We start from the raw sequence: 16,377 nt of genomic DNA on the forward strand, positions 1-16,377 counted from the left end.
GCGAGGGCGGAGCGGGGCGGGGGGGCGGCCGCGCGGGGAGCGCGCTTGCGCCCGCGCGGCGTCACGGGGGGCGGTGAGTGTGTGGGGGCGGCTCGGCGGCAGAGCGCACGCGCGGCAGGGAGCGCACATGTGCGCCGTTGGGGGAGGGCGGGCGGGTAGAAGAGCGCGTGCGCGCCGGGCGGACCAACGGCTGGCACGGGATGGGGGGTTAGCGGCTCGCTCGCGAGCTCCGCGCGCCCCGCCCTGCCTCGGGCCGGGCCGCGCGGGGGAGCGCGCGGGCGGGGGAAGGTCGCGCGCTCGGGGCCGGAAGGGGGTGGGGCTCGCGCGGCCGCTCGGCGCGTGCGCGTGGGGACGCTCGGAGCCGCTGCTGCTCCGGGAGGAATGCCGTCGCTAGGCCCCGAATAACCCGGGTTTAGCGTGTAGGCTCTGCCCGGGTCGTTCCTTAAGCTAAGCCTGTTCTATGGCTGCGTTTTGCGCCAAAGTTGGCGCTGTAGGTTAATGGCGCTCTGTGGGTGGGTGAGGCGCCGCCCTTAGCCGGGCAGTTTGGGGAGCTGGTGTAAGGCCGCATTCCAAATGCGCCCTCGGAAACTTGTCAGCCGAGCGTCGTGACTTGTGCGATATACAGGATTTTTTAGGGAGAATCACACACAGAATCACAGAAGGAATTAGGTTGGAAGAGGCCTGTGAGATCATCGAGTCCAACCTTTGACTGAACCACACCATGGCACAAAGTGCTGCCTCTGGTCCTTCCTTAAACACTAAAGCAATCCTGTGGATTTTGGAAAACCTTGTTTTATTTTTAGCTAGCTTCCCTAGTCCTAAAAAAAATTAATCCTTTTGTGAGAAAGGAAAATACTTTCCTATCAGTTAGAATTCTCTGGAGCTTTTTATTACCTGCTAAATTAAACATGTTTCAGATTCTCACAAAGTAATAGAATCAAATAAAATGTGTTTCGTTCCTGCTAAACAAATGTACAAGTGTTTACACTTGTGCTAAACACTAAGCGTTAGTGCAAGTATAAGGCAGGAAGCCAGATCTTGGATCTGCAGGTAACTTGGAGATAACTGCTCTTTTATATTTCATGTAGTTTTTCTTAATGTTTGTTTTTTCTTTACACAGTTGCAACATGAAGAGCAAGAATGCTCTGCAATTTTGCGTCTTAATTTGTTGTCTTGTTTTATATTTTATATGATGTTTTATTTGTCTTTTACCAGCATTTGCCATTATTGGTTTAAATAGAGCCGTAGGGGGGAGTACTTGTGGAATTTTGCTGTCAAGTGTGAAGATTCCACTTTCACTCAGCAGCTGCTGCAGTTTCACTGCCTCTTCTTGTAGGTGACCAAACCCACGGCAGAGCTGGCATCTCCCCGTGTGTTCCGTGGCAAAGTGTGATGTCTTTGTTCAGCCCCCGCTCTGCCGTGGCTTTAAACTGAGGTACCGACTTGAATCTGAAGCAGCTGACAAATGAACACATCCTGCTGTGGCAGTGGTGGCTTCTGTCAGCTGAGTAAAGCAGATGGCCAGAGTCAGCAGTGTCGTATAGTGAGGTTTGATGTGTTTGTTAAAATTTAAACGGTGATTTTTAGAGAAAGATAAAATTTCTCTAGTTTAAATACTGGTTTGTAATGCCCTCCCTAGGATGTACTACATACTGTTTCTGGTCTCTCCTTTCCTTACATGGTTCTGTTCTTCAGCATTTCTCCTTTCTCTAAACTCTCCTTTTTCGTACTGCTGCTTCTTTCACACTTTGTGTCATTGGCACTTGGTTATATTATTACATGTTTTTTCTTCCCTTGGCATATTCCTGCTCTTTCTTGTGAGTTAAGTCACTCTGTTTCTACCCTTGGCACTCCTGGACAATGGCAGGGGAGAGCCCAGAGCATGGTAAGGCATTTCTCCTTTGCCCAATTTAAGGAATTAAATTTGGAAGTTTTGTTCTGCACAGAGAGGGACTATTTGGTGATCTTGTCTCTTAACAAGGTATGAATTCAGAGTTTTCTAACACCAATTGCAATTAAGGCAGTAAAAATGCACTCTCAGCCTTATATGGATATCCAAAAGTGTACAAATTATTGTTCAAAAGCACTATAGCTTTTTAAGTAAACTTGTCTAGTACTTGTCCTTTCAGCAAAATAACTTATTCTTGGGTCTTGTCCTTATAGACTGTACTCCTTTGACTTTGACCTGAAACAAGGATGTAACTATTAGTAAAAGTCTTACTGTCTATTCCCTCCCTACTGCTACCCTGAAAGCAACAAACGGGACTTTAGATAAAAGCCCTGTCACAGTAGGAGGTATGTATAACCTCTCTGATGGTGCCCAAAAAAAGTATTTTGTGCTCCTCCGGTAACAAACTGACTTTTTAAGATGTGGCCTAGGTGTGTTAAGGCAACAGGAAAAGTTGCTTTCATGCATAAGACACAGGATTTGCATTAAACTTTAGATTCCTGTAGTGATTTAGGATTAAACCTTGCAAAGGACCTGGATGTTGGTGTGCTTAGTTCTGCCAACTGCCCACCAGAACTGCAGTCCAGAGCCCCAAGTGAGATTTGAGGTCTGGGAGGGGTCCTGGCAGGAGACACCTTGTCAAGTATCACCTGATATTCTCATCTGGGTCTCTCCAAGATCCATTTTCGCTCTGCTGCTCTCAAGTTGTACATGGTGTCTGATAAAAGTTGCTGTAGAGAGCCTGTGTCATCAGCTGGGCTTGTTGCCCAGACCTGGTGTATGTCCTCTCATTACAGGTGTTACAAGTGCCTGGCTGGGCCTGGAAGTTGGCCTTCTTAGCAGAAACTACTTATTTGAAACCCCAGGTCTGAGATTGAGCTAGAATATATAACTCAGTGTTTCCTTGTCAGCTTCAGGGATTGCAGTCAAACAGGAATTGAATGAGAGGCAGTTATTCTTCAATGATAAATCTTCAAAGTACTTTTGTAATTCAGGTAAGTTACCAGGACAGGTTGCCTCCTCTCAGCTCAATGTTCATAGAACTAACAAATAAAAAAAAAGTGTACACAATATTTTTCACTCACAGCAATTGATTAATATTTCAGAGTTCACAGATACATTATTTCTAAGCATAAACTCTACCAAAGTTAAATAAGGGTCCTTTGTAACTTAAGCTCTAAGCAGATAAAAGTGTTTTCTTTTGTACCAATGGTATTATGATTTCTGAATGCAATTGGTTTTTATTCTAGGCTATCATGGAAATAGTGAAGTTATTGAAATTCATTCAGACTTCAATAAATTTTCTCTCTTGCCTAGGAATTACAACTTTTTGGTATACAATGGATTGCACTAAACTGTTGGAAATTATGCAAACCCAGCTTTATAGTTAGCCACAGGAAGCACTTTTAAATAGTATCTAAAAAGTGCCAATATTGAAGATTTAATTAATGCTGCCTGATAGTTAAAAAGGTTTTATTGTTTACTCAGGTTTATAGTTAGCCATAGGAAGCATTTTTACATAGTATATTTAAAGTGCCAACATTGAAGATTTTTTTAAAATTAACGCAGCTATTAGTTAAAAAGAAGGTTTTATTGTTTAGAATGCAGCACACTATTTCTGAGTTCAGGAACTGTTTGATCATTTTCACATCTCAGCGTTTTCCTTTTCTGCAGAGCCCTGCCATGTGCTAAGATGGCATTGTGAAAGCTAAAACCTTGATGGTCTGTGTTAAAGAGATAAGGAAGAACATGTACCTTTTGAAGGGGAGTGCCAGTTTCTTTAAACGGAGTGCCTGGCTGATAACACTGTTTGCTTTTGGTAGCCTACTTAGTCCAGATAGTCTTTCAGTGCTAGATAATGTTTTGAGCCCAGCCAAACCCAAATTCTGAGTAATTTGTTTAATAAAAATGTAAAAAAAAAAAAAAAAAAAAAAAAATAGGGGGGGAAAATACACGTCAAGACCTCAGAGTGCTATATTTTGAATCTTCTTGAATGTGGACAAAAGCAATTTTGCTTTCTTATTTTTGGGACTTTTCTTCATTTGTACAAAGAACTGTATGTCTGTTTACTGAACTTGTGAGGGAAAAATCATTTTGGCAACAGTACAGGGAAAAAAAAGTGTCCTTCTCAGGCAGTCACAACATGGGAAAGGTAATAGTTAATTACTTTGTAATGTGCCTGAAGCAAACAAAGCAACAGGTTTGTGCAGTGGGATTGTTTTTCCCAATGCAAAGTGCAGCTGAGGGAATAGGAATGTACTGAACCAAGTTTGGTCAGGAATATTGCCTCCAGTATACCTAGTCTCCCCCTCCTCACTCTAAGAACTGGTTAATTATTAAGCCTTAGGAGTTACTATCAGGGTTGGAAAGATGGGTGGAAAGAGGAAGAGGTACTAGAGCTGGGGCTGGGCAAGCAGCTGTTCTGGGAAGGTTCTGTCTGGAGGAGAAGGGACAGTGAGATGAAGGAGCAGGGCAAGGCCATGCCAGGCTGTCACTGACTGCCCTGAGGACAGTCTCTGCTGCTCTGGATGTCCTGACAGTTCTCTCTCACCCCTTCTTCCTTCCCAAGAGTGAGCTTCCTGCTGCTCCATCCCTGTCCCTAATACAGCCACCTTCTCTTAGCCATATCCTCTGCTCCATTTCACTCTGCCAGATACAATCCACCCCCTTCACTAAGAAATCACCAAATCAAGGTATTGTGAAAAACAGAATGGTCTTCTCCTCTGCCCTTTACTAGCTACAGTCAGAGTTGGTTAACTCTGAGGCTTGCTCTCTTCATCAGTAGCTGCAGTATTTCTTCCTTAAGAGCTGAAGTACTCTAACCAAAAACATTTGAGTATCATGCTGCTGTTCCTGAGTGTCCTCGAAGTGCCACAGTGTTGTGTACTTGGGGAAACAGAGTTATTGCTACATTTCTATGCAAGCACCTAGATTGCAGACTGTTAAAGATGCAGAAGTTTGGGGATTGAGGCAGGGGACATGGTGCAGGGAAGAGACGGGAAGAAAGCATGGCAAGTATCCTCCTCCATTCTCTCCCCAAGTGACAACACTGTAACATCCCAACTGATATTTTTCAAGCTTTTTCATAGAAATCCTCCAAGGATGGCAGTTCAGTCATCTCTAAGGCACTCTACTCTGGGGCCTTATTCTCTGTAACTTGGAAATTATTTTCCAAATGTCTGACCCAAGTTTCCATTTTTGTAGTTCTTTCTCATTCTATCCCCAGTGATAGTGCAGAATTTTTTTTTCTTTTATTTTTAAAGTACTTTTTTTCAACAGAGCCATGCTGCTCTTTCAGGGTATGCAAAAAGTGTTCTGGTCTGTGTTGCTGGTCAGGCTGGAGTGAACTCTGGCGTGAACAGATAATCTGTTTCAGACGAGCATTGCTGAATTAGCATGTGTGCGGGATAGTGATTGTTATGCCAGCATGTGCCAATCTGTGATTCCCTATTCCAGAGGAAGCTGCTATTGCTGTGCTATGTGCACACCTTGTGCATGATGAAGTGCCAGACGTTTTGTATTGTGGGGATTTTGTGTGTATACTCCCTTTACAAGAGGCTGATGGTAGTACCATGAGAGTGTGTTGCCTGAGAGAAAATACGGACTTTCACTGGACCAGCTGCAGTTTATTCAATTGCCAGGAGAAGCAGAAGGACCAAATAGCAAAATATGCTTTGGTTAATTTCAACAGATAAAGTCCTTTTGCTGTTCATTGTGACTTGAGATTACCCATATACAGGAGAAATTTCTGTGTTGCATGGATAATGCTTTGCCCTGAAATTTTCTCACAGCTCTCTGTCCAGGCTCTTTGACCATTTTATGATGGTCCTGCCACCTTTGAATCAGTAGCCTGTAAACTCCTAACCCAGTGCTGAAATCCTGCTGGTCTGAGATGCCAGCCTGCAGCTCCTCTAGCGCAGCCCTGCAGGCCCTGCCAGCCTATGACTAATTACCTCAGTTCACATGGTGAGCCAAAGAAAACTGCAGAGACTGTCTGAAAACCAAGTACAGAGAGGAAAAGTCGAAATGAAACTCAAGTAGAGTGTGATTCACAGGCCTGTGTGAAACTGAAGGAGGGCAGAGGCAGAGTGGGTGGCAGGGCTGGGCTGGGCTGTGTGTCTCCTGCAGCCTGATGCTGAGCACTGGGGTGGGTCTGAAGGGGCAGCGTGGCATGGGAAGGATGCTTGCTGAGGAGGGAGTGGGGAGGGCATAGAGACACATACTTGAATGAGATTTTGTTGACTCTCTTCTGGCTTGATTGAACTCTCAATCCTCATGTTGGTCAATATGTATCAGCTGCACAATGCTGCACCCACCTAAGAATCTTGTGGATCTGTTTGCCAGGCTCCCTTCTCCCACTGCCAGCACAATTTCTATGCTGTGCTCCCATTTCCAGTGTGACTTTGCATCACTAGCAGGAGAGTCTGGGCAAGTATGTTTAGGAGTTGGACACAAGACCCGAGATCTGAGGCAGGAAGAGACCTGCACATAGCAGAGAGAAGGTGCAAACAGGATTGAAAGGATCTGTGATTGAAGTGAGCTGGTGACACGTAGGATATAGGGGCAGATGGAAAACAAAAAGGAACAGACGATAACACCTCCAAGGTCCTGTGCAGGGCTGGGGTTGTATTCAGCCCCTGATTCTTGTGGGTCCCTTCCAACTCAGGATATTCTAAGATTCTATATAGGAAGTGCCATGAAACTCTGACCCAGACACAGATGACAGAACCTGCATAAAGCCCCTGCTCATATAAGTTAAACAAACACAATTGTTAGGACAAATGTGTTCCACTGTGAGGAGTTTATTTCAGTAAATGCTTTTGCCTTTAACCCAATTTGAGGACATGGCAGCTCAATTTATTGTGTTGCCAAATGGTGAGTCTTGCTTGTGAAAGGAGCCAGACTGCTTGCCCATAGCACGACATGGGCTTTCTGGCCAAAGCTGACCCTGTTCCCTTCCCCACTACTGACACCACAGCAAAGTTCTCCTCTCGGCTCAAAGAGATCAGACTGGCTGTCAGCCACTGCCTTGCAATATGGCTCTTAGCTGTGTGAGGTGAGCAGCAGGGTGCTGTTGTTGTTACATATCATGATAACTGTTCTGTTGAGGTGTGTTTTGTGGTGTTTTTGGCTTCCAAAGCACATTGGGTTACAGTTGAAACCCACTGTGGCTAGACCTGGTGTTTTTGCAGACTGGGAATGTGGTCCTGCCTGGCCATCCTTTAGAGGGCACTGACTGACTGTTTGTGGTTTCATCGTCTGCTGAACATACCCAGGGACTTGCTACCACTGAGAGGAGGACCATTCCCCTTTCCTACTCCTTTCTTCCCTTGTCCTCAGGGTTTTCTCCCCATTCTCCAGCCCATGCCGTCCTGATCACTTCCCTCTTAAGTGCTGATTGGTTGTAGGGTTGGTTTATATTTTTTGCACTGAGTTAATCTAGGATGCTTTAGTGATTAAGATCTGCTCCCAGAGTCAGAGCTGACACAAGATAGCAGCAGGGTGTGTGGCCCAGAGACAAAGGGAAACTGTTACAGTGCTGATAAAATGCTAAATGGCCTCATGGCCTTCTGTGGAATTATGTCATTTGCCGCACAATTCTGGAGGAATAATTAACACTAATTTTTGGTCATCCTGTTTTGCCTAAAAAAGGGGGAGAGCAGAAGGGGAGAGGTTTAAGGGCTGAGTACTGGTGAAAGGACTGAAGAGAGGGATGGTATGTCAAGAGGGACTTCATGTCCTGGGGCTGAGGACGGAGAGGATTTCAGTGACTGTCCAGAGCAAGGGGGATTTCACTAAGAGCTGCAAGAGGTGCCTAGGGCAGGATTAAATGTCTAACATGTTTGGCTCATGTCCCCTTTGTCCTCACAGAAGGGCAGGGCCCAGCTGGTGTGGAAAATAGATGGTGTCTCTCTGGCTAAGCACCTTGGTCTCTCTGAAGACCCAAGTTCCTCTCCCACTGCTGCCACACTATCAGTGTTAGATAAAACACACTTAGGTTTTTTTTGTTGTGTAAGGTCATCAACTTAGACTCCTAGAACTGTCTCCATTCCTCTTACCAGGTTTCCCCTTTGGTTTTGCGTGAGTCTGCAAAGAAAGAAAGTCAGTGGGCAGAGGAAGAGGAGTGCTGGGCTGGAAGTGGAGCAGGAGCTCTCCTGCCAACCAAGATAATCACAAAGCCAAAGGACCCATCTGGAGGTGGTCCTTGGCCCCTCAACAGCTGTGGGCTGTTTTCCCAGCTGAGAGTGACTTCTTCCCCTGGAACAAGGGAGTCAAACCTGTCCAGTCACTCTCTGAATAAGCACAGGATGTTAGCTGTCATCCACTGAGGATGTGGCAAAGGCCTATGGACAAGCAATACTCTAAACATGCCTGCTTAAAATGAAAGCTGAACCTCTAAATGGCTGGTGATTCTTAACTACAGTAGAATGAGCACAGTGAAACCCAAAGAGAAAGGAAAATGAAATAGAAACAACTACTAAAAACGTAATTGCAAAAGCAATCCAAAGAAATATATAAATGTAGAAAAAGCCCTGGTCTTTTCATACGTTGCAAGCTGCCAGTTTTTGAAAGCATCAGGAAACAAGCCATTTGAGCAGCGGAATGGATAAAACCAGGCTCCCAACCTCTGCTCAGCTGCCTGGCCCAGGAAATCTCACTGCCAGTGATGCTGCTGCTGGGCCAGAGACAGGCAGTGACATGGCCACCCCAGCTGTGCCCATGTGCTGACAGGTGGCTGGGTCATGTGCCTAGTGGCACATCATCTGCCACCAGACAAAGCTCCTACCAGGTGAGCTCAGCCTCCCTTCTGTGAATAGGGCTGCTGATACCTCTTTCTTCTCTGACCAGCTACCAATTTTCAGTAAATTTCAGTAAATTTTCAGTAAATTTATTAGAACTCCACTGTATCTGAGGCATCTTGGCCAAGTTTGAGCAAGGTTATCTAGGGATACCAGGGAAAAAAACAGGCAGTCAGGCCTTGGGATTTTACAAGTCTCTTGCCTTTATGAAATGCAGAGTGAAAATAAATCCAGAGCTCAGAAAAGTAGCAAATGCCTCTGGCTGTTACAGGGTGACAGAGACTGAAACAACTGATGTGCTTTGTGGCACTGAAGCACCCAGTACTTTTGCCAAACATTACGCTGGCTGGGCATGCAGCACCAGGGGGGATGTCCAGCCAGCACAGATTTGGCCGTCCCAGTGCAGATCTTCACCTGGTGGGAATTTGCTGCTGCCATCTTCTGTCTTCTCAGCCTGGGTTGTGCCTATTGCAAGGTGTGAGCTGTGAGGGACTTCAACAGGTCAGATGCCCCAGTGCTGAGAGCAGTGATGCTCAGGTACTTCAGTGGTCTTGAGCATGAAAGTCTTCATGAACACGCGCTTCGATTTGGATAGGCAGAAATGCAAAGTCAACAGGGCTTTGATAGTCACAAGGATCTGACTTACACATGGATATAGACTGATTTCTTCAAGTTGGCTAGGGTTTTTTCCAGGCATTGTTCTCTATAAGAAGTCTGTTTTCATCCAGCTGCACCTTTCAGCTCTGCTGCTGATGTTTTTGTGCTCTGTGTCTGTGGTACATACTGCATGGGCATGAATAAGCAGGTATCAGTACAGCACACTGGCAGACTCTCAAGGGATCTGCAGCAAACAGTGAGCACAGTGATCCAAAATCATCTTCCATATCATGTTGGCAAAGAACAAAGCCCAAGGGCATTGATGCCAGCTAGCATAGCTGAGCAGGGAGGGATGGGGGAGTTCTAACTCCTCCATGTCTCTTCTGACATCATTGCCCTGTGAGGCTCATGCTGGGTGTTGTTCAGCAGTCCCTGTGCTCCCTAGTGTTGCAGCCAACTTCACATAGCAGTAGCACAGCTTTCCTGGAGTGAAAAGGAGGTTAACAATGGCCTCTGCTTCCTGCAACAGTGCCGCTGCAGCCAGGTTACTGGTCTTCAAAATCAAGTTGTCACTGGTTCAGCTGTTTTGCATAAAAGCAATTCCTTCTCCATAAGAGCTGGCTGGCCAGCTCAGACTTAACAGCTTCAATTTCTTCCCCAGGGCACAGCCAAGATATTGCCAGATTATTATCCAATGACTTCCCAAATCCAGGTGGAAGTCATTGCATTTTGGGTCCTGTGGACAGCAAGCTGTCCATAAGCCCGAAGTGCCCTGGTGGCTAAGAAGACCAAAGTTATCCCAGAGTGCATTAGGACAGGGTGCCAGGAGGTCAAAGGAGGTGATCCTGTCCCTCTGCTCAGCCCTGGTGAGGCCTTACCTGGAGTCCTGTGTCCAGTTCTGAGCTTTCCAGTTCAAGAAAGACAAGGAAATATTGGAGAGGGTCCAGCAGAGGGTAATGGAGGTGATTCACTGTATCACAGGGTTGGTTAGGATTGGAAGTCACCTTTGGAGATCATCTAGTCCTATTGATTAGGGGTTTGGAGCACCTCATTTATGAGTAAAGGCTGAAGGAGCTGGGCCAGTTTAGCCTGGAGAAGGAAAGACTGAGGGGGACCTCATCAATGTCTGTAAGTATCTGAAGGGAAGGTGTCAAGAGGATGGAGCCAGGCTCTTCCTGGTGGTGCCAAGCGATATGACAAGAGGCAAGGGGCAGAAACTGATGCACAGAAAGTTCCACCTGAACATGAGGAAGAGCATTACTGTGAGGGTGACAGAGCACTGGAACAGGCTGCCCAGAGAGGCTGTGGAGTCTCCTAGAATGATTCGAAAGCTACCTGGACACAATCCTGAGTAATGTGCTCTGGGGACCCAGATCATGCAGGGAGGTGGAACTAGATTATCTCCAGTGGTCCAACCTTACCCATTCTGTGATTCTGTGAAGAATCCACAGCTATCCTTGGGCTGCAGGAATGTGGAACTGAAAAACAGGGCTGGCTTCCCATGGCTCTTCATTCTCACTTTCTGAGTAATTCTTTCATTTTGAGAGTGGAAACAATCCTGTATTCTTCTCCAGAAGGATCAACCCCAGGAAGGCATGAGTGTCCCAAAACAGACCCCACTCCACAGGAAATTCTGCTGCTAATCAGTTTTTGCTTTCCTGATTTTCTGTGTAAGTTTATCTGTTTGCCCCACCTTCACACCTTTGTCATAGATTAAGCCTTCTGCCACTATAGCCAAATGGGGACTGTTTAGGACTGGAGGACCAAAATGAAAGTCTTTCTCTTCTGCATTTTGTTCCTGCGGAAAGGGATTCACCTCCATGCTTTACTCGATGTCCAGCTACCTGTACCTGGCACTCATCTCAGCTCTTCAATTTTCCTGCCTATCTGCTTTCCATCTTTGTTCTTACTGCTGGGTCCACATAAAAGCCAGCACTTTTTATAGCCAGGATGTTCCAGTAATTCCTACTGCCAGGGAGCAAACAGGAGCCCTGACCTGTATTGCTTGGCTTCTCAGAAAGCAGGGTTGGATGGTGAGAAACTGCAGCAGGCAGGAATCCACAACCGGTGGTGCAACTCCCTTCCCTGAAGGAAAGAGTTTGCCGTTACCTACACAGGGCAAGTCCGAGCAGCCAGCACCCCCTGCTCCTCCCACTCTGCTGTCCCCCGGCTGTGCCATGGGGAAAGAAAACACGGGGGAAGGAGATATCCTGGAAATGCTGAGTCCTGGCTAAGACAACAGGCTGCCAGCACATTGTGCAGGCAGGGCACAGATTTGGGCCAACACCTTTGAGCAACCTGCAGGAAGTATTTGATGCCAGCCAAAGGGCCATGGGGAGAACTGAACCCAGCTGAACCCAGCTGCCTGTGTGGGTGAACCCCCTCACTTGCCTCACTGCCAGGATTGCTGCTGATGGTGAGGGACTCTGCAGCTCCCCTTGCACACACATCTGCATATTGCTTCTCTTCAACCCCCTTTCCCCCTTTGCAAGGTGGTCAGAAGAAGAGTCCCATCCAAAATTTTCCTGTTCTCTGAGTTACTTTTTTTTCCTAAATGACTGTATTATTTCTTACACAGCCTCCTGACAGATCCCTAGATGTTTGCTTGGACCATTTGAAGCCTGTTGGTTGCTGCCCCATTCTCTGCTGGCACAGAAGTTTGTGGCCAGGTTGTGGTTGCAGAACGAATCACCAGCTCTCATGAGCTGGGCACAGTTTCCCATGTCCCAACCCTTTTCCTGTAAGCAGCTAACAGACAGGTTCTTTTGAGCCACAGCCTGTTTATTAAGCGTTTCCTATTGTTATTGTGGAGATGCTGCAAGATATTTTTTTCTCAGTCACTGAGGAAATCAGCCTTAAAGACAAACTGGGAGCAGAGGGGTCCCAGCTTGGTCTTATTTGGTGCAGAATGTCCCATGCCCCATCCAGGTGCTGGAGCATATGCTGCCTCCATGTGCTGCTCATGAGCAGGGCTGTGACATGAATCTGCGCCTGGGGACGATTTCCAGACTGAAAACCAGTAGGTATCACACCTACCTCTTTATGACCTTCACACAGGTCACAAGGACCTGGGGGTGGAGATGAAGCTTGGCTTGGCTGTGGAGTCAGGAATGAGCATCTTGGCTAAATACAGATCTTAGGCTAGGGGCACAGGATTCTAAACAGCCAAGTTAGAAAGTTAGAATCATAGAGTAGAATCCTAGAATAGTTTATGTTAGAAGGAATCTCTTATAGCCATCTTGTCCAACCCTGCTGCCACGGACAGGGACATCTTCAAGTATATGAAGTTTCTCAGAACTCCAAGCTGACTTGGAATGTTTCCAGGGATGGGGCATCCATTACTTCTCTGCACAACTGTTCCAGTGTTTAGTCACCCACATAATAAAAAACTTTTTCATCGTAAGTTCCATCCCGTCTGCTGAGCTTGGCTTGACCCTAAACAAGATAACACATTTCATATTATCAAAGCTCCCAAATTGCTGTCCATCAGCTGAACCATCAATTGTGACTAGTGTGCTCCACGTGCCACCAGTAAAGTGTGTTAGTCCGAAACCCAGAAGAAGGTGGGAACCACTCAGGATTATTGGGCTGGGACTGGATCTGTGTCTGTCCCATGTCATGAGGGTCTCGCAATTTAGCGCTCGTGTACATCCATGTCTCCCAACATCTTTGAAAAAATATGCAAGCAATAGAATGGTGCTCAGGATGTTTCCTTCACATTCTCTGTGAACATAGTGTCACCCTTAACAAAGCCATCTCAAAATAAATGAATAGTTGGTACCCTCTGTTCCCACCTTTGGTGTGAGAGCCAGCCCACAGAGGCTCTCCTGGCTCTCTTCCTGCCATTCTTTAGTCCAGTATCATAGTAGTGACACAAAGGCTTTCTCCCTGCTGTGAACAGGGATGATCACAGCCAAGGCTACAATATATACCATTATCTCAAGTGTCAGGTGAACCAGTTAAAAACAGTTACCTTCTTCATCTCTTCCCCTGTGCCTTTCAGCTATTGCCCCAGGAATATCTGTGTTTCCTAACAGAAGAGCCATGTTCTCCATTGCTGTTTTGACCAGGATCAGGCTGGTGGTAGTTTGCCTGCTGCATCCCCTGCCAGCGCTTGGCTTGGGGCCTGCCCTGCCTGAGCAGGGGGCAGAGGGCTGACAGGGATTTTCTAGCTGTGCCCTGCCCTGTATGTCACTGTGAACCACTGTGAGCCTGAAGGAGGTGGCCAGAGGCACTGGTGCCAAGAAGCAACTCTCAGGCACTACTCCTGCTGTTTCTCCTGCCTGTGCCATGTGGATGCGATAACAGGATAGCTGTTCTGCTAGGCAAGCTGTATTTGTTTTTACCACTGATATATCTTGCTTTGTCATTGTTTCTTTACTTTAATAGGAAGCTTTAAAAAAATTTAAATACCTCACTAATTTCTGTAAACAAGGAGGGTGAGCACATGTTGTAGCAACTTAAAATGTTTGCAGTGAAATCCAGTGTCACAGACCAGAGGTGAAGAGACGGGGAACTGACCATGACTCACCACTTCATCACTCTGAAGAACCATATCCAGAGATGGCAGTATTTGCCACTTGATGGCTCCTCCTTCGTGCGTTTTTGGTGGCCTCATCCAGAGGTTGCTGGCTCCTTACACTGACTTCTGTGGGAATCTTCATGTACCTTTTTGTTCCTTTGCTGGACCAAGTTTGGAGTGCTCGGTGTGCTATGTGACACCTTGCCAGACAGACCTGTCTAGTCACTAGTTTCTCTGACAGCAACAAAGATTGAAACATTTCTCTGAAATCCACTAACAATCCAGAAGGGAATGAGATCCTATCTGCAGCAGCTTGCCCGTAGAGCTGAATGGAAAATTATAGCCCTATAGCACCATTTCCAAAAGGCTGGTGCAAGAGCTTTCTGGCTAATTAACACTCCCTAACTTGTCTTTGGAAATGCAGAACTATAATTTACAGGTGGGCTTGATCCAGAAGCTGGGATCTCAAAAGTTGCATATGTTTCTGAAAACATCTGATTCATGTCCAGAATTTGCTGCTAGTTTCTGCTTCACTGTATCTCAGGACTGAATGTGTGAGCGTGGGCTCTGCTTCCCTGAAGTTCCAGCTATGTGGGTCAGGAACTTCAGAACCTCTCTTATTTCACCTGTACAACTATTACTCCAGCTTGAATCTAACCTATGTTTATTTGACAAACTGAATTCAAGCTGATGGTCACAAGCCTGTATCCTGAGAGGTCCTTTCTCCCAGTGGCTGCAGAATATTCCCTGCAGACCTGGGCAGCTTGTCACCCCAAAAGAACATGGGGGAAAGCCACATTTGGGGTGTGTGACAAAAGAAGGGCATTTAAGAAAGCTGTCTGTCCTCACTTGTTGTCCTGTGAGGTCTCACATACAGGTGACCATAGCAATCCAGAGGAGCTTATTTTTTTATGAAAAAGCTGATTGCTCCTTTCTTGAGTTCTCCTTCAGCCTCCACTTTTTAAACAGTTAATTGCCATCCCTGTTCTGTGAGTAACAAATCAATGGCACACAGATCTCACCATGTTTACTGCACCTCTGGCTTCCTTCCTGTTGCTTCACATCCGTCAGAGGTTTTAGAAAGAAGGTAACAGCAGAACAGGGAAGGTTGTCCCGAAATGCTGATCTCGTTTTGCTCATCTCCAAATGGCCATGTCCTGCAACCTTCATGGAGGAAGGAAGGATGTCACCAGGCCTTTAAAATCACTTTATATTCCTGGCAGTGCTACCCAATGGAAGCTTGCGTCTCTTGAGTCTCCTGCCATCCACTTTCTTGTGGCACAGAGTGGGGGCCTCCTCTTCTTTCTGTGTTAAAATATGCAAAATGATTTATCTTGAGGACAGCTTCTTCTCTAAACCATGTGATGCCCTGAAGTAATGTCCAAGATTGCTCCCAGTTGGATAGGAATAACTGAATCAAAAAGCCTCAGCGTGCTCCTGCCAGCCCATGGTCCATCCCTTCAAGACACGTCCCCAAGGCATGTCCCCACAGACCCTGTCTCGGCAGGCTGCCAGTGTTTGCAGAGAATCCATGCCCCTGGGCCGGAGTTGGGCTGGGTGCAGGCAGGGAGAGGCTGGCACTGGCACTGGCACTGGCACTGGCACTGGCTCTGGCTCTGGCACTGGCTCTGGCACTGATACTGACACTGGCACTGCTGCTGCCCTGGCGAGGGAGGCTCAACACAGCGTTCCTGGCTGGCTGGAGCTGCCTTTCATGAGCCTCCAACTGCATGTCCCCTGAACCACCACACTGCTGGGGATGAGAGGGATAAAGGTGGGTGAGGGCAAAGACAGCCTGTCATCCAGGCACTGCACTGGGGGTGCTGGAGGATCACCTTGTTCACGCTCGTGATTCTACCACCAACTTGTGGCCAGTGACTAAATAACCCCGGAGTCAATTTTTCACTTTTCCTGCGCATGAGCTCCTTTTTTGGCAAGATAACGTGGCCCCTGGGAAGCGCCAGCACTGATGAAGCAGCTGTCTTGCTGGATTTCCCCTCCTGCTGCTGATGAAAACCACCGCTTCCTTCCACACCCTGCTCTAGCCCCTCCCTGTCCCGTTCCCTGGGGCAGCCTGACGCCTGCTGATCTCCCCAGTGCTGCCTCCAGCCCCTAGTGGAAATATCAAGTCCCCACACCCTTTCTGTGCTCCTGATCCCTTGCATCTCCAGGTGAAGGACAATGGAAAAAGCTGCTCCAGATAGTACATGCAAAATGCACTGAAAGGCCTTGGTGTGGCACGAGGGGAAGATGGTTTCAAGGCTCCTGGCAGCACTTGGGCATGTTGCTGTTGGTCCTGCTCCAGGCAGAGGTGCTGGAGTGATTGGCAGGCACATGGCAACCCTCCATCTCTCATACATGATGATTTCTTGTTATGCTGGGGAACATACCTGGCTACATTCAAAAGGGGAATGCCGGGGATTTTCTGAAAGCAAATACATGTGCTCTGTCCAGACAAAGTGATGCTGCCTCTCTTCTTCCAAATGGGGGGGGGGAGGCCCAATCAATCA

General features: G+C 47.0%; 1 long non-coding RNA gene across 1 annotated transcript; it reads left to right on the forward strand.

The window, feature by feature from the left end:
- Window positions 1-349: 349 nt before the first annotated feature.
- On the forward strand, window positions 350-12,748 carry LOC146442296 (uncharacterized). Its single transcript, XR_014850217.1, has 2 exons — window positions 350-2,295; window positions 2,860-12,748. It is a non-coding gene; the product is annotated as an uncharacterized LOC146442296 (long non-coding RNA).
- Window positions 12,749-16,377: the final 3,629 nt, after the last annotated feature.

This window comes from Lichenostomus cassidix, chromosome 2 (genome assembly GCF_008360975.1).
Source record: "Lichenostomus cassidix isolate B80296 chromosome 2, HeHo_3.0, whole genome shotgun sequence".
Lineage (NCBI taxonomy): Eukaryota > Metazoa > Chordata > Aves > Passeriformes > Meliphagidae > Lichenostomus > Lichenostomus cassidix.